General features: G+C 37.1%; 1 non-coding gene across 1 annotated transcript; it reads left to right on the top strand.

Moving 5' to 3' along the window:
* The first annotated feature begins 7,684 nt into the window (after nucleotides 1–7,684).
* On the top strand, nucleotides 7,685–7,811 carry LOC132489662 (small nucleolar RNA SNORA3/SNORA45 family). The gene has a single exon (XR_009532055.1). It is a non-coding gene; the product is annotated as a small nucleolar RNA SNORA3/SNORA45 family (small nucleolar RNA).
* The last annotated feature ends 3,858 nt before the right edge of the window (nucleotides 7,812–11,669 follow it).

Genomic DNA, 11,669 nt, shown 5'->3' with positions numbered 1-11,669 from the left:
AAAAGGCATTGGGTCAGGACCAACACCCTGGGAGGTATCTGTGAGAAAGAGAAGGTTTTCACAGGCAGAGCCTTGCCCTGGTGAGCCCCCTTGCCTGCTGAAAAATACTCTGGAACAGATAGAGGAGCTAGAAAAGCCTAGACTCTACTTGAAAGGAGTGTTTGTGTGTTGGCTTGCTAACAATCAGGGTGGAGAGACACTTGCACTGGTGGCTGCTGCCTCACTGCACATCCTAATCTGAAGGAGTGAACACTCCAACCCCACTTGCTCTACATCTCAGCCTGGCACAAGAGTGGAGCAGAGATACAGTCTAGCAGTGCAGAGAGAGACTGTGGTGTCTGAGGGGTTATCCAGATGGAACCATGGAGACCATTGTCAGTGCACCCATGGGGAACTGGGACAGACTTGGCAGACATTGTCAGTGCACTCACCAGGCCACGCCACAAGAAGGCACAGTGGCTAAGCACTGAATCTTGGACAGGCAGACCCTGAGAGAAGACTCAATCTAGCTGTTAGAGACAGCCCAGAAGGCCTGGGGTTGGAGTTTGGGCTCAGAGGCCATTCAAATAATGAAGCAGACTTCACCAGTCAACTAGACCTCATGTCAGCACATGCACACTGGTGTTGACTCTGGCTGTGGAGCCCATTGTCAGCTTATACATGGTGGGGGTGGTTCATCCGCAGCACATATTTTCTACATGCACACCATTCTGCTCCATAGGAATACACAGTGGCAGGGCACTGAGTCTCAGGTGGACAAGCCCTGGGCAGAAGTTCATTTCACAGGGGAGCACACCAACGCTGCCCACTCCACACCACAACTTGGCCCTGGAACTAGGATGGACAATTCCTGGGAGAATTCCTCCCCAAAATAGGCCTATGTCTCAGGTGGCAGCAGAGCCACCTCAATTCCTGCAGCCACGACACCACAAACCCCAGCCACAGCTTACATCACAACAGAACCTTGCGTTAGATCTGAGACAAACACAAGGGAGAAAGAGACTTGACCTTGGACTGTTTCTGGGTGAAGCCATGGATCATGGCACTGGCAGGTCATAGGCTCACTGTGACCACACAGACATTATATGCTTCAGCAATCACCTCCTTTGAGGCAGGACAATGGAGGCAATAGAGCCTGATCAAATCCAAACCTCAGGGCTTGTACTGCAACAAATGAGGAGCAGGCTCTGCCTCTGACAGGACAGTGACAGCCATGAAGCAAAAAGTTGGCTTCATCTCACATCTAGCACAGGCTCTGAAAACCACAACACCAATCACACACCTTATCTAGGGAATAATGGCCAGTACAGTCTGAGGAAAGACGTGACTGACATCCATATTAAAACTAGCCCTTGCATGAAAAATATTGGACATATACAGTCTACACAAGGATGTACCCATATAAAAATACCCGTTCAGGACCAGAGTAGATAACAGTTTATCCTAAATTCATAGACAGAGGATTCTAACTAAAATGAAAAAGCAGAGGAGCTACTCCCAATTAATAGAACAAGAGATCCTCTGGAAGAACAAATAATGAAGCAGACCTCACCAGTCAACTGGACCCCAAGTTCAAAAAAGAAGTAATAAAAATCCTAAAGGAATTAAGAAAGATTATCAATCAAAGTGCAAATCATTATAACAAGGAAATAGAAACTGTAAACATGAAATAATAAAAATTAGACAATTCATTGGTGGAATGGAAGGAATGACTAGCAGATTAAATGACACAGAAGAATAAACAAGTGATCTGGAAGAAACAATCACGGAAATCACCCAATCAGAACAGCGGGCAGAAAAAAAAAAAGAAAGCAACATACGAGATCTATGAAATAATAAAAAGAAAGCCAACCTATGCATAATACAGTTTCTAGAAGGAGATTAGAGAGAACAGGGAAACAAAAATGTATTTGAAGAATACTGAAAACTTCCCAAACATAAATAAGGAAAAAGATATCCAGGAACAGGAATAACAGAGTGTTCCAAACAAGATGAACCCAAACAGACCCATACCAAAACATATCATAATTAAAATAGCAAAATTAAAGATAAAGAGAGGATACTAAATGTAGCAAGAGAAAAACAAAGAGTTAATTACAAGGGAATCCCCATTAGTCTAGCAGGTGATTTCTCTGAAGAATATTTTCAGGCCAGAATGGAGTGGCATGATATATTCAAAGTCCTGAAAAGGAAAAACCTGCAACCTAGAATATGCTACCCAATAAGATTATCGTGTAGAATGAAAGGAGAGAAAAACATTTCTCAGACAAACAAAAAGTAAGAGAACTCAGCATTACTAAACCTACCCTAAAAGAAATATTGAAGAGTCTTCTCTACATAGAAAAGAAGCAAGAATCTATAGGAAAGGGAAAATCACAATAGGAAAGTCAAACATATAAAGGAATTGAAGATCACTTAAATAAGACAGTACATAGATTTAAAAACAATTTAAAAATTTGTGAAAAAGTTTATACCTACAATAAACAGCAAAAGGATAAACATGAAGATGTAAAATAGAACATCAAAATCACAAAATTTGTGGAAGAGAAGTGTTAAATTTTAGATCTCTTAGAATTTGTATGAACTTGTATGACAATAAGTTTAAAGCCAGTAGATATAGTTAAGGGTCAAAATATTTGAACTCCATGGTAACCACAAAGCAAAAACATAGAATAGATTTACAAAACCCAAAAAGAAAGAAACGTAAACATACTACAAAAGAAAATCACCAATTCACAAAAGGAAAAACAAGAAGAAAAAGAAATGAATAAAGGACACTACAAAAACAACTGGAAACTAAGGTTTAAAATGGCAATAAGTACATACCTATCAATAACTACTTTAATTGTTAATGGGCTAAATGCTCCAATCAAAAGACATGGGGGATAGATTGAGTTTAAAAAAAAACAAACTTCAATATGCTGCCTACAAGAGACTGGCACCAGAGTGAAAGAAACACACAGACTGAAAGTGAGAGAATGGAAAAATATATTTCATATAAAGAGAAATGACAAGAAAGCAGGGGTAGCAATACTCAGGCAAAATAGGCTTTAAAACAAAGACTATAGTAGAACACAGGATATTACATAATGATAAGGGGATCAATACAAAAAGGGGATATTACAATTGTTAGCATATATGCACCCAATATAGGAGCCCCTAATATATATGACAAATACTCACAGACATAAAGGGAGAAATTGACAGGGATATAATAATAATAGGAGATATTAACACCACACTGACATCAATGGACAGACATCAAGGGACATATCATTCAGACAGAAAATCAATAAGGCAATAGATGTCCTAAATGAAACACTAGACCACCAGATGAGTTTAACTGATACATACAGAACACTATGTCAAAAAAAAAAAAAAAACAGAGTACACATTCTTTTCAAGTGCACATGGAACATTCTCTAGGATAAACCACATACTAGGTCACAAAAAATTCTCAAAATTTTTAAGAGTATAGAAATTAATTCAAGCATCTTTTCTGATGACAATGGTATGAAACTAAATATTAACCACAGAAAGAAAAATGGGAACATAATATGCACATGGAGACTAAACAAGGTGCTACTAAAAAAAAAACAGTGGGTCAATGATGAAATCAAAGTAGAAATTAGAAAATACCTCAAGAGAAATAACAATGAAAACACAACCACACAAGATCTATAGGAGGCAGCCAAAGCTGTTCTAAGAGAGAAGTTCATAGCAATGCAGGCCTTCTACAAGAAAAAAAAAAATCTCAAATAAACAATTTAACCTAACACTTAAAAGAATTAGAAAAAGAATAACAGAAAAAACCATATTCAGCTAAAGGAAAGAAATAATAAAGATCAGAGAAGAAATAAATAAAATAGATATTTAAAAGAAAATGATAGAAAAGAACAGCAAAATAAATCGCTGTTTTTTTGAAAAGTTGAACAAAGTTACCAAACCTTCATCCAGGGTCACCAAGAGGAAAGCAGAGAGGACCCAAATAAACAATTTTTTTAAAAAAAAATGAAAGAGGAAAAATAACAACTGATACCACAGAAATAAAAAAACATAAGAGAATACTATGAATAGTTATATGCCAAAAAATTGGATAATCTAGAAAAAATGGACAAATTTCTAGAAACATGCAGCCTGCCCAGACTGAGTCAAAAAGAATGACAATATGAAGAGACTAATCACTAGACGTGAAATAAAATCTATGGAGAAAATAAAAAGAAACTCCCTCCAAACAAAATTCCAGGACCCCATGGCTTCACTGGAGAATTCTACCAAACATAAAAAGAATAACATATACCTATACTTTTCAAACACTTCCAGAAACTGAAGGAGAGGGACAGCTCCAAAATTTATTCTATGAAGCCACCATTTCCCTGATACCAAACTCAGACAAAGACAATACCGACTAAAAAATTACAGACCAAGACCTCTGATGAATATAGATACAAAATCATCAAAAACTTATTAGTAAATCAAATCCAATAATGCACAAAAAAAGATTATGCACTATGATCAAGTTGGATTCATTCTAGTGACACAAGCTTCACTCAATATACATAAATCAATCTATGTGATAAAACACATTTACTAAAGGAAAGACAAAAAACACATGATTGATTTCAGAATGGTTCCTGTTTCTCTCCTCCTAACAGAAGCAAAAGAGGATTTACCTCTGCTATTCACTGTGAGAACCTAGTCCACCTCCAAGAGTAACTTAAAAGCTGTGTGATAAACAAGGCCACTTGAAGAAAGGCAAACTGTAAAGGGAGTTTCTACCTAGACTGGAAACCAGAAGTTCTCACTTTAGCTTCTGAAATGACAATAAATGTTATAAAGACAATAAAGAGGTGGGACAAGATGGTGGAGTAGAAGGACCTCAAGATCACCTAATCTCAAGAGCACACCCAAATCACAACTTTATGCTGAACAACCATCTATAAAAAACACTGGAAGCTACCAGAAAAGATATTCTATATCCAAAGGCATAAAGAAGAAACCACAAAAGAGTAGAAGGGACACACTCCCACTATAATTAAATCCTATACCCCCCAGGTAGGCGACCAACAAACTGGAGAATAAATATATTGCAGAAGTTCTCCCACAGGAGTGAGGGTTCTTAGGCCCATGTCAGGGTCCCCAGGCTGGGGGTCTGACATCAGGAGGAGATGCTCACAGAACATTTGGCTTTGAAGGCCACTGGGGCTTAATTGCAAGTGCTCTACAGACTGGGGGAAACAGAGACTCCACACTTGGAGGTTGAACACCATGTCTCATGCACACGGGGACATAGGACAAAAGCAGTGACTTCATAGGAGCCTGGGCCAGACCTACCTTCTTGTCTTGGAGAGTCTCCTGGGAGGGTGGGAGGCAGCTGTTCATCACTCTGCAGATGGAAATAATGATGGTGGAAGTATCAGGGAGTGTCCATCAGCATGAGCTCTCCTACAGCCCACATGTTTGCACCAAGACCTGACCCCACCAAAAGGCCTGTAGGCTACAGTGCTGGGATACCTCAGACCACATAATCAACTGGGTGAGAACAAAGCCCCACCCATCAGCAGACAGGCTGCTTAAAACTTCCTGAGCCCACAGCTACCTCTAGAGACACCCCTTGACAAGATCCTTCCCACTAGATGGCCAAGATGCAGCTCCACCAACCAGCAGGCAGGCACCAGTCCTTCTCATCAGAAAGAATGTACAAGCCTCTAGACCAGGGTTACTCATCAGGGAACAGATGCCAGAAGTTAGGAAACTACAATTCAGCACACTGTGAATCTGAGTCTGCAAACACAGGACAGAATCTCCATTGGTACCATCTGGACCCTGGCCCTTTGGTGATGAGAGGGGAGTGTACTGCTGAGACACAAAGGATATCCCTTACAGAGGGCCACTTCTACAAGGTCAAGAATCATAACTAAGCTACTATGTACATAAAAATACAAATAGAAATTTAAAGAAAATTAGATAGCAAAGGAATATTTTCCAGACTAAAGAACAAGATAAAACCTCAAAAGAACAACTAAGTGAAGTGGAGATAAGTAATCTACCTGAGAAAAAGTTCAGAGTAATGACCATAAAGATGATCCAAGAACTTGGGAAAAAAAATGGATACACAGAGTGAGAAGTTAAAAAGTTCTTAACAAAGAGTTAGAAAATATAAAGAACAAACACAGTAGAAAAATACAATAACTGAAATGAAAAATACACTAGAAGGAATCAGTGGCAGAATAACTGAGGCAGAAGAAAGGATAAGTGGGTTGGAAGACAGAATGGTGGAAATCTGTGTCAAAGAACAGAAAAAAGAAACAAGAATGAAAAGAAATGAGGACAGTTTACAAGAATTCTAGGACAATATCAAATGTACCAACATTCTCATTATAGGGGTTGCAGAAGGAGAAGAGAGAGAGAAAGGGCCTGAGAAAATATTTGAAGAGATAATAGCTAAAAATTTCCCTAATATGGAAAAGGAAACAGTCACCCAAGTCCAGGAAGCACAGAATGTCCTATACAGGCTTAACCCAAGGAAGAACATGCTGAGACACATAGTAATCAAAGTGTCAAAAAATTAAGATAAACAGAAAATATTAAAAGCAACAAGAGAAAAGCAATAAATAACATACAAGGAAATCCCCATAAGGTTATCAGCTGATTTTTCAGCAGAAAATCTGCAGGCCTGAAGGGAGGGGCATGATATATTTAAAATGATGAAAGGGGAAAACCTACAACCAAGATTACTCTACCCAGGAATGCTCTCATTAAGATTTGATGAAGAAATCAAAAGGTTTATAGACAAGCAAAAGCCAAAAGAATTCAGCTCCACCAAACCAGCTCTACAACAAATACTAAAAGAACTTCTCTAAGCAGAAAAGAAAGGCCACAACTAGAAACAAGAAAATGACAAAAGAGGAAAGCTCACCAGTATAGGAAAACATACGTTAAATGTAGGAAAGCATGCACACATGAATATGATATATAAAGCAGAAACTGTGAGAGGAAGAGAGTACAAATGTAGGATATTTGAAATGCATTGGAAATTAAGAGATCATCAACTTAAAACAATCATTTGTATATGTATAGACAGCTATATTAAATCCTCATGGTAATAGCAAAAAAATGTAAAATAGGTATACACATGAAAAAGAAAAAGGTATTCAAACACATCACTAAAGGTAGTCATCAAATCACAAGGGAAGAGAACAAAAGAGGAAGAGAAGAAAATAAGACCTATAAAAATGAACCAAAGCAGTAAACAAAATAACGACATGGACATACATATCGAAAATTCCCTTAAATGTAAACAGATTAAGTGCTCCAACCAAAAGACACAGACTGGCTGAATGGATACAAAAACAATACCCTTATATATGCTGTCTGCAAGAGACCCACATCAGATGTAAAGACGTATACAGACTGAAGTTAGGGGATGGAAAAAGTTATTCCATGCAAATGGAAATCAAAAGAAAGCTGGAGTAGCAGTACTCATATCAAACAAAATAGACTTTAAAATAAAGGTTGTTATAAGAGATAAATAAGGACACTACATAATGATCAAGGGATCAATCTATGAAGAAGGTATAACACTTGTAAATATATATGCACCCAACACAGAAACACCTCAATATATAAGGCACATGTTAAGAGACATAAAAGGAGAAATTGATAGCAACACAATAATAGTGGGCCTGAGACTAGAGTCATTCTGACAGATCTTGTCCTGGTGTGCTAGTGTGCTCGGAGAGAATCTGTGGGTCTTAATTCATTGGTGAGGGCAATCAGTACCCCCAGGAGTGACCCAATGGGAAACATGCCCTCCCTGGAAAAAAATAAATAATAATGGGGGATTTTAACACCTCAATTACCATCCAGACAGAAAATCCTTAAGAAACCACAGGCCTTAAATTACACATTAGGCCACATGGAATTAATTGACATTTACAGAGCATTCAATCTGAAAGCAAAATAATACATATTCTTTTCAACTGCACATGGAACATTCTCCAGTATAGATTACATGCCTGGCCACAAAGCAAACCTACCTAACTTTATGCCTAAAGCAACTAGAGAAAGAAGAATAAACAAAACCCAAAGTTACCAGAAGGAAAGACACCATAAAACTCAGAAGAGAAATAAATAAAATAGAGACTAAGAAAACAGTAGAAAAGATGAAAGAAACTAAAAGCTGGTCCTTTGAAAAGATTTTAAAAAATGATAAACCTTCAGCCAGACTCATCAAGGAAAAAAAAAAGGAGAAGGTCTAAGTCAATAAAATTAGAATAAAAAAGGAGTGACAATGGACACCACAGAAATAAAAAGGACCATAAAGACTGCTACAAGCAACTATATATAAAATGGACAACCAAGAAGAAATGGACAAATTCATAGAAAGGTACAACCTCCCAACACTGAGGCAGGAAAAAATAGAAACTATGAACAGACCAATTACAAGTACTGACTTTTAATCTGTGATTTTTCAAATTCCAACAAAAAAAAGTCCAGGACAAGATGGCTTCAAAGGTGAATTCTATCAAACAGTTAGAGAAGAGATAACACCTATCCTCCTCAAACTCTTCCAAAAAAATTGCAGAAGAAGAAACACTTCCAAAGACATTCAATGAGGCTATCAACACCCTGATACCAAAACCAGACAAAGATATCACACACAAAAAAAGAAAATTTCAGGCCAATGTCACTAGTGAACGTAAACGCAAAAATCCTCCAGAAAATACTAGAGAACAGAATCCAACGACACATTAAAAGGATAATACACCATGATCAAGTAGGATTCATCCCAGGGAGGCAAGGATTCTTCAATAAAATCGAGTCAGTTGATGTGATACACCACATCAACAAATAGAAGAATAAAAACCATATGATCATCTCAATAGATGCAAAAATGCTTTTGATAAAATTCAACACCCATTTATGATTAAAAAAACAAAAAAGCTATTTAGAAAGAGGGCATAGAGGGAACCTATCTCAACATAATAAAAGCCATATATGACAAACCCACAACAAACATCATTCTCAATGGTGAAAAACTGAAAACATTTCCTCTAAGGTCAGGAACAGGAAAGGATGTTCACTCTTGTCACTTTTATTCAACATAGTTTTGGAAGTCATACCCATGGCAATCAGAGAAGAAACAGACATTAAAGGAATCCAAATTGGAAAAGAAGAAGTAAAACTCACTCTTTGCATGTGACATGCTACTATACATAGAAAATACTAAAGATGTTACCAAAAAAAGCTAGATTTCATCATGAATTCAGTAAAGTTTCAGGATACAAAATTAATACACAGAAATCTCTTGCATTCCTATACACTAACAATGAAAAATCACAAAAATATATTAAGGAAAAAATCCTATTTTACTTCACTTCAAAGAATAAAACACCTAGGAATAAACCTACCTAAGTAGGCAAAAGATCTGCACTGAGCAAAGTATAAGATGCTGCTGAAAGAAATAAAAGATGACACAAAGAGATGGAGAGATATACCATGTTCTTGGGTTGGAAGAATCAATATTGCCAAAATGACTATACTACCCAAAGTGATCCACAGATTCAATGCAATCCCTATCAAATCACCAATGGCATTTTTCACAGAATCAGAAAAAAATTTTTTTACAAATTGTAGGGAAACACAAAAGTCCCCAAATAGCCAAAGCAATCTTCAGAAAGAAAAACAGAGCTGGAGCCATCAGGCTCCCTGACTTCAGACTATACTACAAAGCTACAGTCAACAAAACACTATGGTATTGGCATAAAAATGGAAATATAGATCAATGAAACAGGATATAAAGTCCAGAGATAAACCCAACCACCTATGCTTACCTAATCTATGACAAAGGAGTTAAGAATATACAATAGAGAAAAGGCAGTCTCTTCAATAAGTGGTGCTGAATAGCCCAAACAATCTTGAGAAAGAAAAATGGAGCTGGAGGAATCAGGCCCCCTTACTTCATACTATACTACAAAGCTACAGTAGTCAAGACTGTATGGTACTGACACAAAACCAGAAATATAGATCAGTAGAAATGGATAGAAAGCCCAGAGATAAACCCATGCACACATTGTTACCTTACCCTTGACAAAGGAGGCAAGAATATGCAATGGAGAAAAGACAGCCTCTTCAACAAGTAGTGCTGGGAAAACTAGAAAGCTACATGTAAAATAATGAAATTAGAACACTTCCTAACACCATACACAAAAAATAAACTCAAAATGGATTAAAGACCTAAATGTAAGGCCAGACACTATAAAACTCTTAGGAGAAAACATAGGCAGAACATTCTTTGACATAAATCACAGCAAGACCCTTTTTGACCCACCTCCTAGCGTAATGGAAATAAAACAAACAAACAAACGAGACCTAATGAAACTTAACAGCTTTTGCACAACAAAGGAAACCATAAACAAGATGAAAAGACGACCCTCAGAATGGGAGAAAATATTTGCAAATGAAGCAACTGACAAAGGATTAATCTCCAAAATATACAAGCAGCTCATGTAGCTCAATATCAAAGAAACAAATGACCCAATCCAAAAATGGGCAGAAGACCTACATAGACATTTCTCCAAAGAAGACATACAATTGCCAACAATTCGTGTGAAAGGATGTTCAACACCACTAATCAGTAGAGAAATGCAAATCAAAACCACAATGAGGTATCACCTCACACCAGTCAGAATGGCCATCATCAAAAAGTCTACAAATAATACACACTGGAGAGGGTGTGGAGAAAAGGGAACCCTCCTACACTCTTGGTGGGAATAAAAATTGGTACAGCCACTATGGAGAACAGTATGGAGGTTCCTTAAAAAACTAAAAATAGAACTACCATATGATCCAGCAATCCCACTATGTGGAATATACCCTGAGAAAACCATAACTCAAAAAGAGTCATGTACCACAGTGCTCACTGCAGCACTATTTACAATAACCAGGACATGGAATCAACTTAAGTGTCTATCGACAGATGAATGGATAAAGAAGATGTAGCACATATATACAATGGAATATTACTCAGCCATAAAAAAGAACAAAATAATATTACTCAGCCATTTACACCAACATGGATGGACTTAGTGATTGTGAAACTGCATGAAGTAAGTCAGACAGAGAAAGACAAATATCATATGATACTGCTTATATGTGGAATCTAAAAAAAGGGTACAAATGAACCTATTTACAAAACAGAATTAGAGTCACAGTTGTAGAAAAAAAATTTACAGTTATCAGTGGGGTAAGGGGGGGAGGATAAATTGGGAGCCTGGGAATTAACATATACACACCACTATATATAAAATAGTTAACTAATAAAGACCTACTGTATAGCAGAGGGAACTCTTTTCAATATTTTGTAATGGCCTACATGGGAAAATAATCTAAAAAAGTGTGGAGATATACACATGTATAACTGATACACTTTACCATACATCAGAAACTAACACAAAATTGTAAATCAAGTATATGTTAATATATTTTTTTTAAATTTATATGGAAACACAAAAGTTCCCAAATAGCCAAAAAAATCTTGAGAAAGAAAAACAGAGCTCTTCTAATCAGGTTCCCTGACTTCAGATTACACTACAAAGCCACAATAATCAAAGCAGTATGGTACTGGCACAAACACAGAAATATAGATCAATGGAAGAGTATAGAAA

Source organism: Mesoplodon densirostris, chromosome 4 (genome assembly GCF_025265405.1).
Source record: "Mesoplodon densirostris isolate mMesDen1 chromosome 4, mMesDen1 primary haplotype, whole genome shotgun sequence".
Lineage (NCBI taxonomy): Eukaryota > Metazoa > Chordata > Mammalia > Artiodactyla > Ziphiidae > Mesoplodon > Mesoplodon densirostris.
This window is presented reverse-complemented; position numbering and strand designations above follow the sequence as displayed.